General features: G+C 35.6%; 1 long non-coding RNA gene across 2 annotated transcripts; it reads left to right on the forward strand.

Annotated features, from left to right (window-relative positions):
* Positions 1-731: 731 nt before the first annotated feature.
* LOC140876352 (uncharacterized) lies at positions 732-3,117 on the forward strand. 2 transcript variants are annotated; one of them, XR_012148758.1, is made up of 5 exons: positions 732-999; positions 1,359-1,648; positions 1,752-1,806; positions 2,800-2,909; positions 3,043-3,117. It is a non-coding gene; the product is annotated as an uncharacterized lncRNA (long non-coding RNA). The 2 variants fall into 2 exon arrangements; XR_012148757.1 differs by having other exon boundaries at positions 1,359-1,806.
* Positions 3,118-22,658: the final 19,541 nt, after the last annotated feature.

Below are 22,658 nucleotides of genomic sequence, written 5' to 3' on the forward strand. Positions count from 1 at the left end.
TTTGGAGCTTGGCTCGGCTTTAGGGGTCAGCTTTGCAGAGGTATTCAAGTATGATAAGACCTCTTGAATCTAATCACTGACTTTGTCAATCTTGATTTCAAATTTTTGATTTCTTTAATGGACCAGGTCAGTGATAGATATATTTATTTTGGATTGATTGGTTTGAAAATGCAGCACTTGACTATAATTAAGATTTATATTCTTGGACAGGGCATCAAGCTCAGTGAGCATGCATTTTTTTAACATGTAAAAATCGATATTAGCCTGTTAGAGAGAGAGAGAGAGGTATTCTTGACAATGACTCTAAAAGTGTCTATTCGAGAAGAAATATCAGAGAGCTGATTTGGTGCTTCCTCTGGTTCGGCAGAGGACTAGACCAACCTAGAAGCAAAAATCAATCTTTGGATTTTTGTAGACAACATTTAGAAGAGGTGGAAGCCTCTGAAGTTCCTTTCACTACAACAAAATGGTCATTGACAACACTTAAAAGACAACGATTATTGCAAAAAGTGTTGTTAAAAAAAACACAACGCTTTTATAAGAAAGTGTTGTCTTTGTTTTTTAAAATTTGTAAAAGACAACATTGTTTTGGTCATCTACAACGTTTTTTAAAAAACGTTGTAGATGAAAAGCGTTTTTTTTAACATCTTCTACAACGCTTTAGCATTGTCTTTTATTTTTTTTCCATTTTTTTACCTATTCTTTTTTACGTTGTCTTAAGATAAGAAAAATCATTCTCTCTCATGCTCTTACGATTCCACCAAGACCCAACCCTAGCCACCCATTTCTTGTCATCGATTCGCTACCATGGGCATCGGAAATCTGTTAATGGAGCTAGAATTCAGTTAGAGCTCATCCTAAACTTCGTTTTGATGCCAATCTAGAAAGAAATCGTGGCCTGAAGCTTCGAAGTTGTCGCTCCTGTTAAACCATACTTGTGCGAGGAGTTGTTATTCGTTCTTCAGGTGTGATTGCTTCGATTTTTGTGGCAAATACAGAGTGAGTTTCATATATTAGTGAACGCTTTTAGTGATTTGTTTCTGGTTTTTTTCAGAATTTTGTGATTTTTTGAATATACAGACCCATGTCCTCTCATACGCTCGTTTTGTTACTTGATTTCTGGTGAAATATTTTTTGAAACTTATTTAACTGTTAACATGGAAATCTGATGGCACGAAGTTGTTTTTCTCTTTTCTTGGCATCCCTCTTGTGATTTACAGAATTGCTCAGCGCAAGCCCCAGTGATGTTGATCTGATTTACCGATAAGCTATAGAAATATTGTATTAATAAGTTTCCTTTTTTGCATCTGTTTACTGTTATTGGAGCAATGAATTTTCCTTATTTTTCCTTTTTGCAGTTGTACAGCTCTTGCTATGATGGGTTTGGAAGGAGTTGCTTCGCTCTTTAGTTCCCAGAAATGGAATGGAAGCAACAATACCTATATTTCTTCTTTTATCTCTTAGTCTCAATATGTCCATTCGTCCTGTTTATACTAGCATTCATGGTGTGATTCTCTATCATCTTCTCGCTGAGTGGTGATCCAGTTCTCTGGTCCATAAAGGAGCCTGAAGCAACATTGTTCCCTTAGAGTAAGATGTGTACTCTTCATGACTAAAGCAAGATTTTCACAAGAAAAATTAGAGAAGAGTACGTTTGGCTCAACTTGATATTGCATACTTGGAGTACAGGACTTTAGTTTGTTTCAAGAAAGTGAAAACTAAATCATAGTATTATTTCTTTGTCTGAACAGATGGTGCTTTGATTATGGGTCTTAATGAAAGCAATAAAGAACTAAGGCCAAAAAGGTATTGTGAAATGTCAGTTCATGGCAAAAGCCAGCAAGAACAAAAATGCTAGCAAGCCTTACTTTTTACCGACATTATTGTCTAACAATATTCTTAATTTTAAAAAGGCACTTTAGAATGTTTTTTCCTTGTTTTGTTTGATCTATACGATTTTTGTGGAAAGAGATTGTAACTTGAATCGTTTATCTGATCAGAGTTTTATTTATAAAAAAATGTCATTTCATTTTTCTTTTATTCTTTAGTTGAACGTGTATGAGTTGCTTGCAACAAAAAGTTCCGAGAATGGTGAGATATGCTTATTAGGCCCTGCTAGCTTTTGAATTCCATTGGTGAAAATAAGGGAAGAATAAGAAAATTAAATTCATCTCGTGTCTGCTGTAAGCTTTTTTTACTGCATTAATCAAGCTTGCCTCTTATTGCTGCCATAAATATAAAAGTAATAATCATTGTTAGATTCTTGAAGTAACCGTGTGTTAATTGCTAAAAAGAATTTAACGAGTTCTCTATAAAGTATTAATCTTTTATGGCAGGTGTCATTCATACTTGTGCTAGTTATCGTGTATATGCGCTCTGTATACAATCTTAAATTATAGTCGTCATATGTGTATTTCAATTACAAAACACGCGGATCTCGCCTCGTCTTTTAGAATTTTTCGAACTCGTGCCTGTGAGTTATGACTGAGACCTGTTTTCAAATTTTATATTGGCAGAAGGCTGGATGCAATGATATACGTTCATTTTAGACTCGAGGAAAAAAAACCCGATCCCCTTCTCTCATTCTCTCTCGCGCATCTCACATCTTCACCTTCCAATGTTCATAACTCCTTTGTCTGTTATCAGAATTTCAAATCCTTTGAGGTGTTTTGTTCGTGATACTGTTAGCTTCGCATTGCACCATGAATCAATGTTTTTGAATCTCGTTTTAGAGTCCTTTTCGTGACCTGTTTTTCATAAAATCAATTACGTAATCTTCAAATTTATGATTGCTTTCAGGTCGATAATTAGGGCTTCTCGATCGTGAGATGTAGTGTTTGAGGTTAGGAGAGTTTTGAACCTACCCAACTTTTTTTCAACGATTTTCGGCAACGATTTGGATTTTTCCGGTGAGTATAGCCATCTGCTCTATTCCATATTGTTGTATTTCGAGTTAGGATGTTTAAGAGATTGATTTAACCTCTAGTGTGAAATTAGGAGATTGATTTGTTTTATTTTGTTTTTATTTTTAATAATTTACAGTATGGAGATACAAATTAAAGGAAAAAATATTGTTGCGCCTTTTATGAAAGCTCGGGATGCTAACATGTGCTGAAGTGAGTAATCAAAGTTTTTCTAGATTAATGCATATTTTTTCCTAGTGTTCATTAATTTAAAATTTGATTATTTTTTATATTTGAATGATATATAATATTGAAAGATTGTATATTAAATTTTATTTTAGAAATTTTTGAATTTTGAGTGATTTATAATATTTAAAATTTGTGATTTAATTTTTTTTGTTTTTTATTTAAAAAAAGACAACGCTTTTTTATGTGTTGTCTTTACCAGAAACAACAACGCTTTTTATAAAACGACAACGCTTTTTTATGTGTTGTCTTTACCAAAAATAACAACGCTTTTTATAAAACGACAACGCTTTTTATGCGTTGTCTTTATCAAAAACGACAACGCTTTTTATGCATTGTCTTTGCCATAAACGACAACACTTTTTACGTGTTGTATTTTCCAGAAACGACAACGCTTTTTATGCGTTGTCTTTGCCAGAAACGACAACGTTTTTTTCGCGTTGTCTTTGAGCGTGGTCTTTTTCATCACTGGCTATGACAACGCTTTTTCGATGACATTAACAACACGAAAAAAGCATTGTCTTTCACCTTTTTTCTTGTAGTGTTTAAGCAGAGAAGATGAAGGACTTTGAGAAATCAGCAGAGGCGAAGTAGGTTGATTATGTCCATACTTATTGCCTCTATGGCTCGATCTCTACTATTTCGGTTCCTTGATCTTGTGCAGTGATAGCTTTTGGCTGAGAATATAGTGACCCTATCCGGAATCACTTACTAAACATAATTTAGGCATACAATTAGGCTTAAACAGAAAACATAATCAGAGTTAGTGCGGAAACTTAAACAATCTAAAAACTTGGAAATATAAAACCAATCGAATAACAATAAACATTGAATAAAATATTAATCTAGAAACCTCTGGTGACCCCTGCTACCAAGTCCTAGTCATAGAACAACCACTGATCTCGCTCCTGGTCGACCTACAAACTTGCCCCGTATAATGGGGTGTCCTAGATAAAAGCAGAGATGAAACATCCTAGAACTCCTACTGATTTTTTTTTTTAACTCTCTAATAATAAAATAATGAATATAAATATATATATGCCCATACATATATATATCATACTTAAAAATAATTTTTCTTAAGTTAATATACATAAACACAATAAGTACAATAATAAAACACACATGCAATTAAATACTTCAAATTAATTACTAAATAATAATTTATAAGAATGCCATAATAAAATTTCTAAATAATATTTCTTTCATAAAAATTCATGAAAACTTATAAAATAAATACTTAAACGTAAAATCCATGCATATACTAAAAATCTATAATAATAAAATATATGCGAAAATAAGTGTTCTAGTCTAAACATAAAATTCATCTTAGAGCAATGGTCACGGGTTCTAGCTGCCTGGAAACTCATACGCCCTCGCCGCCAGTCGGGAACACATTATCCTTATTGACATTTTGCTCACCTGCACCATTTAAATCTAGTGAGCCTAGAGGCTCAGCACGTTCTATCCTTACATAACAAAATGAAACCACACACAAGCACACATTATATAAAATACGTGAATAATAATTATACGTGCATGATCTTAAAATTATATGCATATAAACTTGAAATAAAATAACTATACTGATTTATCGTAATGCTAAACATATATCATCATACTTAATAAATCTCATAAAATAACTTATCATGATTTCTTAGTTCTCAATAGGTCGTATCCATGTCGGTGGCATCATACTAAGCGATTGATCAATCTATAAACCAACGTACGCGGCGGTGGGGTTTCCACCTCTGTGCTGCCACTTCACCAGCCCTCTCAGCTGGATCCATAAGCTCATCATACTTATACATTATTAGGAAGGTCACCGGGCCCAGGTATCCCGGCCTCCAACCACATCACTTTCCACCTTCACTTCAACTTTCATAAAATATATTTTTCTTAACATACATTTAAACTTATCATAAAAATTCTTACATGATGCATGAACTTAAAAAAATCTCATTTATTTCTTTATTTCATGAAAATTTGTACGTAAATATATATTTAATTTATTTTCTTAAAAATCATACTTATATATCTAATAAAAATGCATGCATGAATTAAATATATATTTATGGACATTTATTTTTCCAAGGACTTGTTCAAGCTGCTGACCACTAGACTTAAACTCAAAAATTCATAGACTGACCCAAAAACCCAAAAGCCTAATCTGACCTGGCCCAATTAGCTTCATGGGCCCCCAGGCCCATGAGAAACTAATGGGCTCACTTAAAACATAATTTAGGCCCATCAACTTATTAATTTAAAGTTAAATTAATAAAATTATTAACTAACCATTACTATAAATTAGACCGATAAAATTATTAACCCGACTCAACTTGACCTAATAATTCTCATGGATCACATGGCCCATGACAAATTAGTGGGCTCACCTCAATAATTATTAAAGCCCATTAATTTAGTCCAATTAATTAATCAAGCCCAACCCATAATTTATTAACTTGAACTCTTAATTAATTAAAATAAGAGACTTAAGCCCAAATAATAAAATCTAGACCCGGACTAAAAATATTTTGACCCATCAAGACTTGACCCAACCCGAACCCGGACCCGGACCCAAAGACCCGAGCCCGGCTCACTTGAAACCATAGAACCCGACCCTAACCTATCCTCAAACCCCCTTGCGGCAGCTGCCGCCTTAGCCCCTTAAAAACCTTGCTCCGGCCACCACCGGCCGGAGCTCCAGAACCTGGACCACCCCAGGGTCCAGGTGCAATCCCAGCCTGGGGCCTGGCTCGAGCCAAGCCCTGCATGGCTTGGCCACATCCCCTAAATCCCAAGAAACCCCACGCAGCCCCTCCCATGGAGCAGCCTTTACTCCCCTTAACTTTCTGACCAGCTCCGGCCACCTGGACAACCCCAGGGTCTAGGTGCAACCCCTGGACCAGGCCTGGCTCGAGCCAAGCCTTGCATGGCTCGGCCAAGGCCCCTAAACCCCATGCAAGCTGCGCAGGCCCCTTTTCTGGACAGCCCATGATACTTTGCATGTTCCGACCAGCTCCGGCCACCAAAGGCCGGAGCTCCGGCACCTGGACCACCCCAGGGTCCAAGTGCATCCCTCGGACCAGGCCTGGCCCGAGCCAAGCCTTGCATGGCTCGGCCAAGGCCCATAACCAGACAGCTCCCTCTGCCCGCCTAGCTGCTGTCCCAGCCCCTTTTTCCTTGGTTCCAGCCCTTCCAGCCGTGAACCACCTTGCCTAAACCGACCCCTATGAACCCACCTAGACCCATGAATGATAAGCCAGCAGTTCGAACCAAGCCATGTCCAAAAATAGTGCAAAACCGAGCCATGAAGTGCAAAAACGTGAGGAACATGCATGAACTTTAATGTTTTCTTTTCTAGATCATAACACATGCAATATCAGATCTTTTAAGCATAAAATCTTTGTAATATGATTTAAATGGTGGTCAAGAATGGATTCGAGACGTGCCTTGATAATTATTTAGACGAAACGACGTAAACGACGCGTATCGGGCTCGCCGGGACGAACGTATCTTCTAAATAATCCAAAAACCTTCAAAGATCGGCTATGGGGCTGGGAAAACTCTGATGGAACGTGAAAATGGTGGAGAAGATGGTGATGGAGGCGGCTAAGAGGTGAGGCGTGGGTTTGGGAGGGATTTAGGGTATAATATTTAGGATAATCAAGGTTAAATAATTAATAGATAATTAGGATAATTAAATACTCTAATTTTAAAATTTAAAATACATTCTAATTTGCTAAAACTAAGTAAATCCCGAAATTATTATTAATGGGATTTTTAAAGCTTAATAAAAGTCATTAAAATGACTTATTTTGGGTAAAAACGGACATATAAATATACATATATATAAATATCATAATTTTCTTAAAATCTTACCTTAAAATAATATTTTAAGTCTCCTAAAAATCTCATAAAATATTTTGGGTGAAAACTAACATCTCGTCCGTCCATGGTCCCGCCTACGCGATCATAAAATAAACTTTCTCAAATAAATTCATAAATCACATCATACCGATTTAAATGCCGAAACAATATTTAAAACATGCCAATAAATCACATAATTCACATAATAACATATAAAATTAATTTAACACATTTTCACATTATTTTAAAATTATTAAATCTCCTAGTTATGCATGCGAAATTACGTGACGAATTTCTGGGCGTTACAACAGACGTGAACACTAACGTCCAGTACGTAAACATGCTTAGAACATAGGAATAACATGCGTAGAACATTGGAGCCTCCAGTATGCGCACGCTGCTCCAAAGATTCAGTGGGTGCCACACATACTTAACCCGATCTTGTATTATCATCGTCTTGGAAATCGCACACGCTGCCTCGTCGGTCCAATGGGTGTCACACGGTACCCGATCGTACAAGGAATAAACCTAGGGCTTAGCAACCCTAGAAACAACTGGCTATCTTGAAAGGATAACAAACTCAACATGATATGACAATGTCGCATACAAATCATGAATAGTATAATCTCATGTATCTCATGACAGATAATAATGCAACACATAATAATGCAATACATAAACATGCATAATCAGCTGGCTATCTCAGTCTATAGTTACGTATCTCAACTCACTATTCTAGCAGAACAACTGCCTAAAATCCAAGCCTACAAGTCAAGACAATGCCATAACATTATAACTTATCTAAAAGCCTAAACTAAACCAAACTACTAGCTACTCCCAATAACTACTAAGAGTCTAGACATATACCTGCGTTCGTTGTCATCTCGATGATGTCGAAGGCCCTGACCCAAGAACAGCTCCACTACAAGATCGTAGCACCTCGCTAGTGCCCGACCCTCGAGAATATAATCCAAAACACTCAAATATGGACTAATGATTTTAAAACCCTTCAATTTTCATCTAAAAATGAGGTTTGGACGCCTATTTATAGGCAAGAGATCGGAATGTCTGATCTGGGTTCGAAAGCTCCGATCTACGCATGAATTCTATGGTAGAGAGCATTTTGACACCTCAGGATGCAAGTGAGTTTGGAAGGTCCCGAACTAGGATCGGAAGCTCCGAGTTTCCACTTGTCCAATCCACCTTGACACCTGGTTCCTGTTGAGTTCGAAAGGTCCAAACTGATTCACTATTTTCGAACTTTCTAAGACCCTCTCGACCATTTTCAAACATTCCGGAGCTGATTTTCTACTTATTTTCACCAAATAATGACTATTTAATCATGTTTTGGCACTTTTAAAATTATATGTCATTTTATAACATGTAAAATGGAACTCGGGTTACTACAGAGGATGAACATTAACATTTACTAAGGATTTCTCAACCTGTTCTGTAGTCTAGATAGCGTCTTGCTACTGCACAACCACTTACGTTGCTATTGTGATTACCAGATTCTCTGTTTGATACTCAAAATAAGGTGGAGGCTCTTGAATTGGTGAAATATTTCTAGCTTCATCATCCAAAGTTTGAAGTGCAATGGATTGCACCACATCATCTTCATTAGACAGATTAATGTCTCTTACTGGAGGAGAAGAAATTGGTTGTACCAGCTGTAATGTAATCTCTTGATGCAATTGGACCGACTGTTTAGGAGATTGATTTTGTGGTGAAGCAAGTGGAGTAGAAGCTTGAAAATAATCATAAATAGAGTATGTAGAAGTTACATTTATTGTCGGAATGCTCACCTCAGCAAGAATGTAAATAACTAGGTTGATAAACTTTGAAGTGCTTGGATCGATAGAGAAACTTGGTCCAGCAGAAGTACTAGGATCAGAAGAAATACTTGGTTTGACAGACTTTAGATTTTAAGTCATTGCAGCCTAAGATTCTTCACCTGTGCTTTTCTTGGAGATGGAAGAGGCAGTGGTTGCTAGAGTCTAGAGAAGTTAGAATGAGGCCATCTTCCAACAATTTGATTGTGCATTTTAATATCAGCAGATCTATCTATAGTTGATTTACATCAGCAATATCATCCAAAGCTGTAGGAATTTGAGGATCATAATTAGTCATAAGCTCTTTAAAAATATCCTTGAGCTTGAAGATCCTCAGCTGCTACAAAATTTCGTCTCTTCTGCTTAGTGTCTCTTTCACAGATGTAGCCTTGGAATATTCGACTTGTTTCTACTCATGAATAGCAACATCCATAATCTTCTTGCTTTTGATTTTTTTGAACAAATTTCCAGCCCTAAACTTTTTCCATGTGTCAAAGATGTCAATATTTTCATCAACATACTCAACTTTATCCATCAGTAGATCAAGTTGTGTTTGAATGGTAAACACTAGTTCATCGGATGAGGGTTCAACTACCACAACTGTTTCCTTTAATTTCCATTTCTAGTGGTAAAAACTGCATCCAAACCACTCCCTGTATAATCAATAGCATCTCAGATGACAATCTGAGTAGGTGTAGGTGCAGGTAGATATTGAGGAATAGTGATCCTTCGGGATAGAATGGAGGATTTCTCAGTTGTCGTCTTCTTGGGAGACTCCCTAAGACTGTAATATTTTGAGGATGATATTGTCAGTAACGATAGCAATTGAATCAGTATTCTTTGCATAAGTTTAAACTATATGAGAGACAATGACAAAAGACTTTTTCTCAGGATAACTTGCCTTCTCCTTAGTTGTAGGCCTCTTTGTATTTTGTGTTCATGGCTTCTTTGTTAAAGGAGTAGCAGCCATATTTGAATCACTTGAAGTCATGATCAACTTTCTCTTTGGCTTAGGCGCAGCAGCCTTAGCATTCTTGACTTTCTTCTGTTGTGTTGTGATGGACTCGGCAACCATTTCCTCCCCAATCTCTTTTTTAACCTCCATCAGCTCGACAAAAGATAATATGTTCACCACTAGTGTCTTAGTTCTTAGAGCAATGAGGGTGTTCTTGTCAAGATTCTTCAATTTATGAGTGAAAATGGATTGGCTAAGCTCAATTCCAGCATCCTCAAACATACGACTGAGCTGGAAATCATAACCTGGAGATGTGGTGCAAGAAATCATCCCTTGAATGTTTGGAACATGAATGAGCTTTAATTGAATTTAATGCCAGCATAAATGAAATTCGTGACCATAAACCTTCCCCTGGTGATGGAATGAAATGATCCGGCTTTAGCCAAGATTGGCTTAGCAACAATGTGTGCTAGGATTTGATACTCCATATTCAAACACTTCTTCTCACGAGAAATCCTCACAGGCTTGTCGGAAGAGAATAATGACCTCATGTATATGGTAGTAACTTCATGAATGACTGAGAAATCCTCAAGTTCTTCAATCAGTAGAGAGAGAACGGGTTTGAAAAATAAACTTCTTTGATGATGAGTGTTTGATCAGATAAGTGAATCAGCACTTTCCCTTCATCAGAGATTGAGATTTTTGAGTAGAATTCCATGGTATCTATTTAAAAACTTCAGATGATGTATACAAAAACTCACGAAGACCAGATTCTTCAATTCTCTAGAAAAAACAACAACGGCAGGATCATCCATGGTCTAGATTGACTTAAGTCAACAATGTGAATGTGGGGAACAATTAATCGAGTCAATTAAACCATAATCAAACCAAGAGCTAAAAAATTTGTTTTTTTAATATTGGCCCTGCGCTCGCTCGGACAAACTCATGCGATCGAGCGCACAAAAAAATTGAAACTTTTTGTTTTTCAATCTCAGGCTGCGCTCGATCGCACGTACTCGCACGATCGAGCGAGCTCCAAATTCCAATTCTCTGTTTTTGAAAATCACGAGCCGCGCTCGATCAGACGTACTCATGCGATCGAGCGCACGAGTTCTGTTCAGAATTCTGCACAATTTTTGTTGTTGTCAACTATGCAACCTCAATACAAAATAATCAAAAACCAACTCAAATCATGGTTTATAAAATCTGTAACATGCATATATACATGTAGTAAGTTCCTAGCATCAAACCATGCGATTATTACATTAAACTAGTCGTTCAAAAAGCAATAAATGACACAACTATCGTAATTCTCAAAAGTATACTTCAAACTACAATATACTATCATGTTTGATGCTTCGAAACCTTCTACAACCCGAGTCCTCACATGCTAGACTCTCTCCCCGCTGTCAATGACGTTGATGATCAGCTCCTGTCCTCTCTGTTGTCATGCACACATACAAAACAAGACAATAGCCGGATAAACTCCGGTGAGAAACAATTCTCAGTATAACCAACATATATAGAAAGCGTTAAATAAATCGTATCGACTCTATTTAAAACTCTACTCAACAAATAGAGTAATCAACGCTTCAATAAGAATTGATTCATATCACTTCATTGCCATCAAGATTCGTAAACGATCTTGACATGGATATACATCTATCGTAGCCATTTCGGGCTAGAAAATAAGGTTATCCGCAACCTTGGCATAGAGTCAATTCAATATACTATCATATCAACTCAAACTCAAAGATCCACTACCTGAGACGGATCGACAACATCAAACATAAATCAAAACATATCAAGTATGTGATTTTTGCGGGCCAACTCAAGAATAGTCGTTCTTGAGTTTCAAAGTCCCTAACTCGTGATGTCCTCATTATACCTTCGTTTAACTCGATTCTGAACTCTTCAAATCTGAAAGATATAATAAAAATACACATATCAAACTTCATTCCAATCTATCATATCAACATCGAGTCGAAAACATCATAAGATCATCGATCAAACTCATTTCAAAACTCAATCAAACTTCTTCGGTGCAAAGTTGACGTCTTGATTTGTTGGCCTTTCAAACTCAACTGAAACTGAAGAATAAAAATGCTATAACATTCATATTATCTAGATAACAACTTCAGCTCAGATATAAACCATCAAAACAGTCTAAAAACTCAATTTGACGGCGTAGCGATTGAAAATCGGTAACCAACGTAATTCCGAAATCATTTCTAACTTCACTTCAATCATTCGTACAACATATATCAGCTCATATATCATCAAACTCTTCATAATATCAACTATAAACAACAATCACAAGCTGGAAATCATGCTTGGACACGTTCAATACAAACTCCTCAATTCGATTTTGAGATAGAATCGTATAAACAACGATAAACATACTCAATAACTCAAAACCTGATCTCTGCCCCAAACTGATTTCAAAATTCATATAAAACATCATAAAACTTACACGAGATTGAAGCCCTCGTCGTAAGGATTCCAGAACAATTTACGGAATCGAAATCGGATAACCGGAGCAAAAGTTACAAGGATTTGAATATCCAACTTTCAAAGAAAATGAAGGTCTCGGCTTCTATGTTCTGACTTCTCTCAATTTTTTGAACATAGTTGTAGGCTTACACGTTGAAAGCTGAGTAATAAACTAAAAATCTGATAAGTTCAAGTCTAATTACAGTTTAGCCCCTCAATTTTTCAATATTTGCAATTTGGTTCTCGGCCCTTATTTTAATTCAATTTCAATCCTAAATAATTTAAGAATATTAGAATTTAAATCAAAACTCTAAATATTCCGAAATTAAATATACTCGGATTAAAATCAAATTAAATTCGGATTAATTTTTAATTAATCTCGGGCCTTACATTTCTCCCCCACTAAGACATGAGTTCGTCCTCGAATTCATAAACAGTATAGATATGCAATATGTATACTCATAAGAATAAAGAATAACTGAAAACTGAATAAGAACTCACATCAGTGAAATAAGTAAGGAAATATCTGTCTCATGTCTTCTTCAACTTCCCACGTCGCTTCTTCAACTCCGTGCCGACTCCATTGAATCTTCACCAATGGAATGGTCTTCGTTCGAAGTTGTTTTGTCTTTCTATCGAGAATCTGAATAGGTTGCTCGAAATAGCTAAGAGTGTCATCCAACTCAGCTTCATCAGATTGAATCACATGAGACACATCAGATATATACTTTCTTAGGATTGATACATGAAAGACATAATGTATTCCAGATAAAGACATATGAAGAGCGAGTCGATAAGCAAGATTGCCTATCTTCTCGAGAATCTCGTACGGCCCAATATATCTCGGAGATAATTTTCCTCGTTTGCCAAATCGGGCTGTGCCCCTGAACGATGAAATCTTCAGAAACACTCTATCTCCCTGATCAAAAGATAACGGCCGTCGTCGTACATTCGCATATCTGGTCTGTCTGTGTTGCGCTGTTCTCATTTGTTGCTGTATCAGTTTCACCTTCTCAGTCATTTGTCTGATCATATCTGGCCCTAACTCAGGTACCTCAGAAACATCATCCCAATACAAAGGCGATCGATACTTCTTCCCATATAATGCTTCGAATGGTGCCATCTCTATACTCGTCTGATAACTGTTGTTATAAGAAAATTCCACAAGTGGTATAGAATTTTGCCATGTAGTACCAAAATCAAGTACTACAGCTCTTAGCATATCTTAAAGCGTCTGAATAGTTCGTTCAGATTGACCGTCAGTTTGAGGATGATAAACAGTACTCAAATGTAAGCGCGTACCTAGAGCTTCTTGTAGACTATGCCAAAAGTATGACGTAAACCTTGGATCTCGGTCAGATACAATTGACTTTGGCACACCGTGTAGTCTTACCACTTCTCGAATATAGAGATCTGCCATTTGATTATGACGATAAGTCATTCAGTAAGGAATAAAGCATGCAGATTTTGTCAATCTGTCGATGATCACCCAAACAGCATCGCATCCTCGAGATGATCGTGGAAACTTCGTTACAAAATCCATGGAAATGTGATCCCATTTCCATTCAGGAATCGATAAACTCTGTAACAAGCCACCTGGTTTTTTTCTTTCAGCTTTCACCTATTAGCAATTCAAAAATTTGGATACAAATTCAGTCACATCAGACTTCATTTGTTTCCACCAGTACTGACTCTTCAAGTCGTTGTACATCTTTCTACCTCCAGGATGAACACTGAAGCGACTGCAATGGGCTTCTTTCAAAACATTCTGTCTCAAATCTGTAATATTGGGAACAACTATTTGGTTATTCACATACAAGATATCATCGTCACTAACCTTGTACTCAGACTGATGTCCTGATCGGATCATTTCAATTGATTTCTGTAAATTTTGATCAGCTTTTTGCGCTTCTTTGATACGAATCATCAATTCTGGCTCAGCACTGATTGCATATACTCTCATTGGCCTTCTATCTGTCTCAAATACATACCCAGAAATACAACAATCCACAATCAAATTATATACACCTACCGTAGACAAGGATAGAGCACACACCTTTCTACTCAGGGCATCCGCTGCTGCATTAGATTTCCCCGAATAGTATTTGATTTCACAATCAAAATCCTTCAAAAAATCAAGCCATCGTCGTTGTCTCATATTCAATTCAGATTGTGAGAACAGATACTTCAAACTTTTGTGATCAGAAAAGATTTCAAACTTCTCACCGTATAAGTAATGTCTCCAGATCTTCAATGCAAAAACGATTGCAGCCAATTCAAGATCATGAATCGGATACCTGACTTCATGTGATTTCAGTTGTCGAGAAGCATAAGCGACAACATGTCATTTTTGCATTAAAATACATCCCAAACCCTGGTGAGAAGCATCACAATAAACAACAAAATCACCAGTACCTGTAGGGATTTTCAAAACCGGTGCTGTAGTCAATCTCTTCTTTAGTTCGATAAAACTCCTTTCACAAGACTCAGACCAAATAAATGGTGCATTCTTCTGTGTAAGCTGTGTAATAGGCTTCGCTATCGATGAAAAATCTCGAATGAATCGACGGTAATAACCAGCTAAGCCCATAAAACTTCAAATTTTTGGCACAGATGTCGGTCTCTGCCAACTAATCACAGCTTCAACCTTACTCGTATCAACTGAAATGCCATCTTCTAAAATTATATGACCAAGAAAAACAAGCTAAAAATTTTGTTTTTTTAATATTGCCCATGCGCTCGCTCGGACAAACTCATGCGATCGAGCGCACAAAAAAATTGAAACTTTCTGTTTTTCAATCTCAGGCTGCGCTCGATCGCACGTACTCACACGATCGAGCGAACTCCAAATTCCAATTATCTGTTTTTGAAAATCACGAGCAGCGCTCGATCGGACGTACTCATGCGATCGAGCGCACGAGTTCTGTTCAGAATTCTGCAGAATTTTTGTTGCTGTCAACTATGAAACCTCAATACAAAATAATCAAAAACCAACTCAAATCATGGTTTATAAAATCTGTAACATGCATATATACATATAGTAAGTTCCTAGCATCAAATCATGCGATTATTATATCAAACTAGTCGTTCAAAAAGCAATAAATGACACAATTATCGTAATTTTCAAAAGTATACTTCAAACTACAATATACTATCATGTTTGATGCTTCTAAACCTTCTACAACCCGAGTCCTCACATGCTAGACTCTCTCCCCGCTGTCAATGACGTCGATGATCAGCTCCTGTTCTCTCTGTTGTCATGCACACATACAAAACAAGACAACAACCGGATAAACTCCGGTGAGAAACAATTCTCAGTATAACCAACATATATAGAAAGCGTTAAATAAATCGTATCGACTCTATTTAAAACTCGACTCAACAAATAGAGTAATCAACGCTTCAATAAGAATTGATTCATATCACTTCATTGCCATCAAGATTCGTAAACGATCTTGACATAGATATCCATCTATCGTAGCCATTCCGGGCTAGAAAATAAGGTTAACCGCAATCTTGGCATAGAATCAATTCAATATACTATCATATCAACTCAAACTCATAGATCCACTACCTGAGATGGATCGACAACATCAAACATAAATCAAAACATATCAAGTATGTGATTTTTGCGGGCCAACTCAAGAATAGTCGTTCTTGAGTTTCAAAGTCCCTAACTCGTGATGTTCTCATTATACCTTTGTTTAACTCGATTCTGAACTCTTCAAATCTGAAAGATATAATCAAAATACACATATCAAACTTCATTCAAATCTATCATATCAACATCGAGTCGAAAACATCATAAGATCATCGATCAAACTCATTTCAAACCTCAATCAAACTTCTTCGATACAAAGTTGACGTCTTGATTTGTTGGCCTTTCAAACTCAACTGAAACTGAAGAATAAAAATGCTATAACATTCATATCATCTAGATAACAACTTCAGCTCAGATATAAACCATCAAAATAGTCTAAAAACTCAATTCAATGGCGTAGCGATTGAAAATCGGTAACCGACGTAATTCCGAAATCATTTCTAACTTCACTTCAATAATTCGTACAACATATATCAGCTAATATATCATCAAACTCTTCATAATATCAGCTATAAAAAACAATCATAAGCTGGAAATCATGCTTGGACACATTCAATACAAACTCCTCAATCCGGTTTCGAGATAAAATCGTATAAACAACGATAAACATACTCAATAACTCAAAACCTTATCTCTGCCCCAAACTGATTTCGAAATTCATATAAAACATCATAAAACTTACACGAGATTGAAGCCCTCGTTGTAAGGATTCTAGAACAATTTACGGAATCGAAATCGGATAACCGGAGCAAAAGTTACAAGGATTTGAATATCCAACTTTCAAAGAAAATGAAGGTCTTGGCATCTATGTTCTGACTTCTCTCAATTTTCTGAACATAGTTGTAGGCTTACACGTTGAAAGCTGAGTAATAAACTAAAAATCTGATAAGTTCAAGTCTAATTGCAGTTTAGCCCCTCAATTCTTCAATATATTGCAATTTGGTCCTCGACCCTTATTTTAATTCAATTTCAATCCTAAATAATTTAAGAATATTAGAATTTAAATCAAAACTCTAAATATTCCTAAATTAAATATATTCGAATTTAAATCAAATTAATTTCGGATTAATTTTTAATTAATCTCGGGCCTTACAGTGAATTTATAAGATAATTTCTTTAGAAATATTGAGAATTGAGGTGAGTGAGAGTGATTCGAGAAAATAAGAAAAAAAATGTTAAGTTCAGAAAACAAGAATCAAATCGGTAAAGGAAAGTGAAGGTTTCTGAAAGAGTTTTATATGTACAGTTCTCAGCCAATCTGGACTAACATTAAGAAATATGTGTCTTAATGTCTGTCCTTTTTGAAATACTTGAAATGTTTTAATTTCAAAAATTTTGAATTACAAATAAATGAGAAAATAAATTTGAAAATATGGGTTACTAAAATTCAAAGGAAAAATCTTTTTGCTATATGAAAAAAACTGTCTCAGCAAAGAAGTGAGATGTCACTGCTCTTCCGATTTTCTTGTAATTCTAGCAAATGATTTTTCTTCCGATTATGAAATAAAGCGGCAAACCTTAATTCCCTCTAAATATATGTACTAAAACAATTTAAGAAAGCAAATAAGTCCTAAGACATTTCTAAAATAAGAAAACTTAGCCTCCGACAATAGTTTTGTAAAGATATCAGCAGCTTGCAGGTCTGTTGACACATATTAAGTCTGACATGTGTCTTCATCACATTATCTCGTATGAAATGATGTCTTATCTATATATTCTTTGTTTGAGTGTGCAAGAATATATTATATGTTATTTCAATTGCACTTGTGTTTCCACTCAAAATTGGTGATTCTCCTACATTGATCCAATAATCTCTCAGCTAAAACTGTATCCATACAAATTGAGCACAATATCTTCTGGTAGCTAAATATTATGCTTCATTAGTGGATGTTGCAATAGCAGTTTGTTTCTTGCTAAACTATGAAATAAGCATGTCACCTAGAAATTGACATGATCCACTTTATTTTCCCGTCTTGTTTACATCCTACATAATCGACATCTGATTATCCAAGAAAATTAAATTTAGAATCCTTAGGATACTATAAGCCCACATTCTGAGTGCCTAGCCTTTTAGGTATTTAAGTATTCTTTTAGTAGTTAAATAATTAGATTGATTTGGATCAGATTGAAAACGAGCACGTATACAAACAACATACATGATATCTGGTCTACTGGAAATTAGATACACTAAGGATCCTATTAGATCACGATACATGGTTACCTCTACCGAAATCCTCCCTTCATATTTATCTAACTTTGTTGATGAACTCATTGTAGTGGATGCGGCATAGCAAGTTTCGACGCTGAATTTCTTTAACTCTTTGGGGTATTTGACTTGATTAATGAAGATTCTATTTTCCAACTGCTTGACTTGTAATCCCGGAAAGAATGTTAGCTCTCCCATCATAATAATTTCATATGTGTCCTGCATTAACTTGAAAGTTTTCTCACATAACTTTGAGTTAATAAATCCAAATATAATATCATCAACATAAATTTGCACAATTAAATATGATCACCTTTTGCGAACTTAAACAAATCTAGTCTTATCCATTGACCCTATTATAAAGTCATGATCAATAAGAAACTAATATAGAGTGTTATATCAAGCTCTTGGTGCTTGCTTCAAACCATACAATGCTTTTTCTAGTTTGTAAACATGACTCCAAAGAGTATGTTTTACAAAGTCAAGAGGTTGTTCCACAAATACTTCTTCTTGAAGTAATCCATTGAAAAATGCACTTGTAACATCTATCTGATATACCTTGAAGTTTTTATAAGCAACAAATACAAGAAATATTCGAATGGCTTTTAGTCTAGATACTGGTCCAAATGTTTCATCAAAATCAATAAATTCGTCTTGTCTAAAACCTTGGGCAACTAATTTGGCTTTGTTCCTTACTAATGTTGTCCCTTCCTTATTTAATTTGTTCCTAAATACCCATCTAGTTCCTATGACAGATTGATGATAAGGCCTATGTGCTAAATATCATACCTTATTTCTTTAAAATTGATTAAGTTCATCTGCATAGCCTCTGTCCAATTGCTATCTAGAAGAGCTTCATCAATCTTCTTAGGCTCTAATTGTGAAATAAATGCAACATGTAGATATTCATTAAGGATTTTTCTATGTGTTCTACGAGGTGCATAATGGTTACCAATCACCAAAGATGGTGGATGTCTTTTACTCCATCGGTAGGCCGGTTTTACGAAATCTTCTGCTTGATTGTCTGCTGCATTCTCAATATCGGCAGGTATATCTGTATCGGCTTGGTTTGTATAGGCAGGATCAATATTTGCAGGATCAAAATTGGTAGGATCATTCTCGGTAGGGCCATTATAGGCAGGAAGAATATTGTCTTGTTCATTGACTTGTTCTATCGGATGATCATTTATCTTTGGTTCTGGAGATTGATGAATTCTTTGATTTTCATTGATCTCTTCCATTTTTTCATCATATAAATGTGTATTTTCCATAGAGTTTGATATCTCAGAAGAATTATGTGATTTGATTGATCCTTTGTCTCATCAAAGACCATATGAATTGTCTTTTCTACATTCAGTGTCCTTCAATTGAATATTCTAAAAGCTTTGCTCACTGTAGAGTATCCTAGAAATATAACTTCATCTGGTTTATGAACAAAGCATGTAAAACCAAAAATATGGAAATATGGTACATTTGTCTTACTACAATATATACCATATTTCATACGTAGTTTTACCAATTTTCTTATTATCCGTTGTTCAGTTATGTGTATGACATGCAATAGTCACTGCTTCTGTCCAAAATCTTTGAGAAATACATGATCAACTAACATAGTTCTTGCTGCTTCTTTTAATGTTTTATTTCTTCTTTCGGCAACCCTAATTTGTTGAGGTGTTCTAGCAGCAGATTGCTCATGTCTGATTCTTTGTTCATCTAAATAAAATTGAGATTTGTTTTTGTAAAATCAGTGTCTCGATCACTTCGAATTCTTTCCATCACTTTCTCATTTTGAAAATGTTTCAAAATTTTGTTCAGCTGAGGACTAGCTTGATCTTTAATTTTCACTCATAAAAATTTCCCAAGTGAATTTTGAAAAATCATCAATAACAAGGGTGTATTCATTCCCCATAAGTTGAGTACTGGTATTGGACTAAACAAGTCCATATGTAGAAGCTCCAAGCATCGAGAGGACAATTTACTCCCTTTATTTTTAAAACTTGATTTGACTTGCTTGCATAGTTGAAATGCTCGGTAGACCTTGTTTTTCACAAAATCAATTTTGAAATACCAGTGACTAAATCATGTTGGCATATATTTTTAATTGCTTTGAAGTTCAGATGATTTAGCATTTTATGCCATAAACAATTTCTATCAGAATTCACAGCAAACCAAGAAAGTAGGCACATAAACACTCATTCCAGTCAATTTTACTTGTATTTTTATTTATAATTCATACAAGCAACGTTATATCGATAGAGACCTTTATTAGGAATTTATCCTTACAAAACTCAACAGAATAATTATGATCACACAGTTGACTAATGCTAATCCAGTTATAACAGATATGTTCAACTAAGAGCACATCTTTGATAATAATGTTACAATGTGTAATCTTACTCTTACCCAGGGTTTTAACCTTAGCATTGTCACCAAATATGATCTTAGGTCCATTGAATGGTACAAGTTCGTTAAAAAACATAGATTTTTCAGTTATGTGTCTGGAGCATCCACTATCCAAATACCAGACATATTTTTCAATTATTCTTTCTTTTGATGCCTGCATAACAAATTATGAGTAATAGGTATCCATTCCTACTTGGGCCCAAACTGGATTAGTCCCTTTGGAGCTCAAACTTGAATTAGCCTTATCGGATTGGTGCCTTGTCTGTTTAACAAAGGTTTTTTTAGTGAAAAACATGTGTGATTCATAAGACTTGTTAGTGCCGATATGTTGTTTCACTGGTTTTTCCTTTTCGGCAATCCTATATTTTCTTTGAACAAGATTTCTATTATAGTTTTGGTGAGAGTTTCCATTCATCAAAGTAAAGATTGCATTTTTTGTCTGTGAGAAAACCAATCTAGATTGGTAATTATTAGGATTTTCATAACCAATCCAAAATCTCATGCCTTTATTCATTGTTTCAATAGGCCTTTCAAATTGGATTTTTGGTTCATGTTATTCATATATCGTGTTGGATCTCACAAACTTAATGAATTTATCTTTTTCATTGTCCAGACACGATGAAATACTTGTATAAGTAGAGGTGCTTTCATTGCTGCCGAAGCCAAGACCTGTCCTATCTCCTGATGAATTTTGTAACTTATTAATTTTATCTAGTGATATTGAAGACTTATTCCAAGCCTCTATCAACAAATCCAATCTCTTGTTCTCACTAACAGTATTTTGACACTCGGATTGGACTATTTTATTCTCAATTTTTAGCCTAGAATTTCCTATTTTTAGACTGCTGATTTCACTTGTTGAACACAATACGACTTAGTTTTTTCATTAATAGATAATTATGCTCAACATTAATTTCATTGAATGATTGAGAAAGTATTTTGTATTCCTTGACTATCTCATGAAGTTCTTCAATTAATTTAGTGCGTGTAAATTCATCAGAGTCAAATTTGAATACCATATCATTGACTTCTTGTTGATTGGCATTGGTCATAAGACAATGAACCTCATCATATTCACTGTTTTCTGATGAGCTTTCTGTCTCCAATGACCCAGAATTTGACTCAGCCCATTTGCCCTTTATTTCTTTGGCCACAAGCACTTTCTGGTCTTTTTTCTTTCTAAATGATTATTTTCTTCCTTCTACTTTTTCTTTTTATCATGGTTTTTGTTTTCTTTGTCCTAGAATCTTCTTTAATATTTTTGGGATTTGTGTACTCGAAAATGAAGTGTCCTATTTTCCCCAATTGAAGCAGATTTTTTCATTGTCCTCAGAGTTATTTTTGTAGTGTTGCATCCGAACAGAGTTGAAGTTCCCTTGATTCTTGCTTAGGAATTTTCCAAATTTCTTCATAAACAATGAGATATCATGTAGTAACCTGAATATTAAATTAATAACTAATCGTTGATTAGTTGCGTAATTATGTTTAGATTAGGTAAACCATGATTAAGGGATTCTCAAATGAGTATAAGAAGTTCAAAAATGGATTCAAAATACTTGAAAATGGTCCGGAAGAGTCCAAGATCTTGGGTGGATCGGAAGATCCGAACTCAAGGATCGGATGATCCAAAGTATTGGGAGTTCGGAAGAATTGTTTAAGGATCGGAGGGTCCGAGGAGATCGGACGATCCGAAGCTAGGATCAGACGATCTGATCTCCATTGGATTAGATAAGATAAGAATCAAGATTTGATTGGTCATCTACAGGAGTTCGGACGGTCTGAAAGCTTGGATCGGACGATCCGAGCATATTACATAAGCAATGAAGTCATAACAAGGAAACGTGTTTAGAGGGGGTTGACTGGGGAGATCAGACGATCTGATCTCAGGGATCGGATGATCCGAACTCCGTCTATAAATAGAGGGCCGAGAGCAACATTTCAACTCGCCCCATTCCCTTTTCCTCTTCACTTATTATCTAGATTTAGGACCTTTAGGTGTTTCTTTCTATGGCCAAGGAGTGAAAGAGCACTGCTGGAGTTGTAGAGGAGTTGTGTCCAAGTTTTGGGGCTATCGCCATCAGTGGGCTGACGACGGACGCAGGTATGGTACGAGTTCCCTAAAATTATTAGAGACTATTTAATAGCTTAG

The sequence above is a fragment of the Henckelia pumila genome, chromosome 1 (assembly GCF_033568475.1).
Source record: "Henckelia pumila isolate YLH828 chromosome 1, ASM3356847v2, whole genome shotgun sequence".
Classification (NCBI taxonomy): domain Eukaryota; kingdom Viridiplantae; phylum Streptophyta; class Magnoliopsida; order Lamiales; family Gesneriaceae; genus Henckelia; species Henckelia pumila.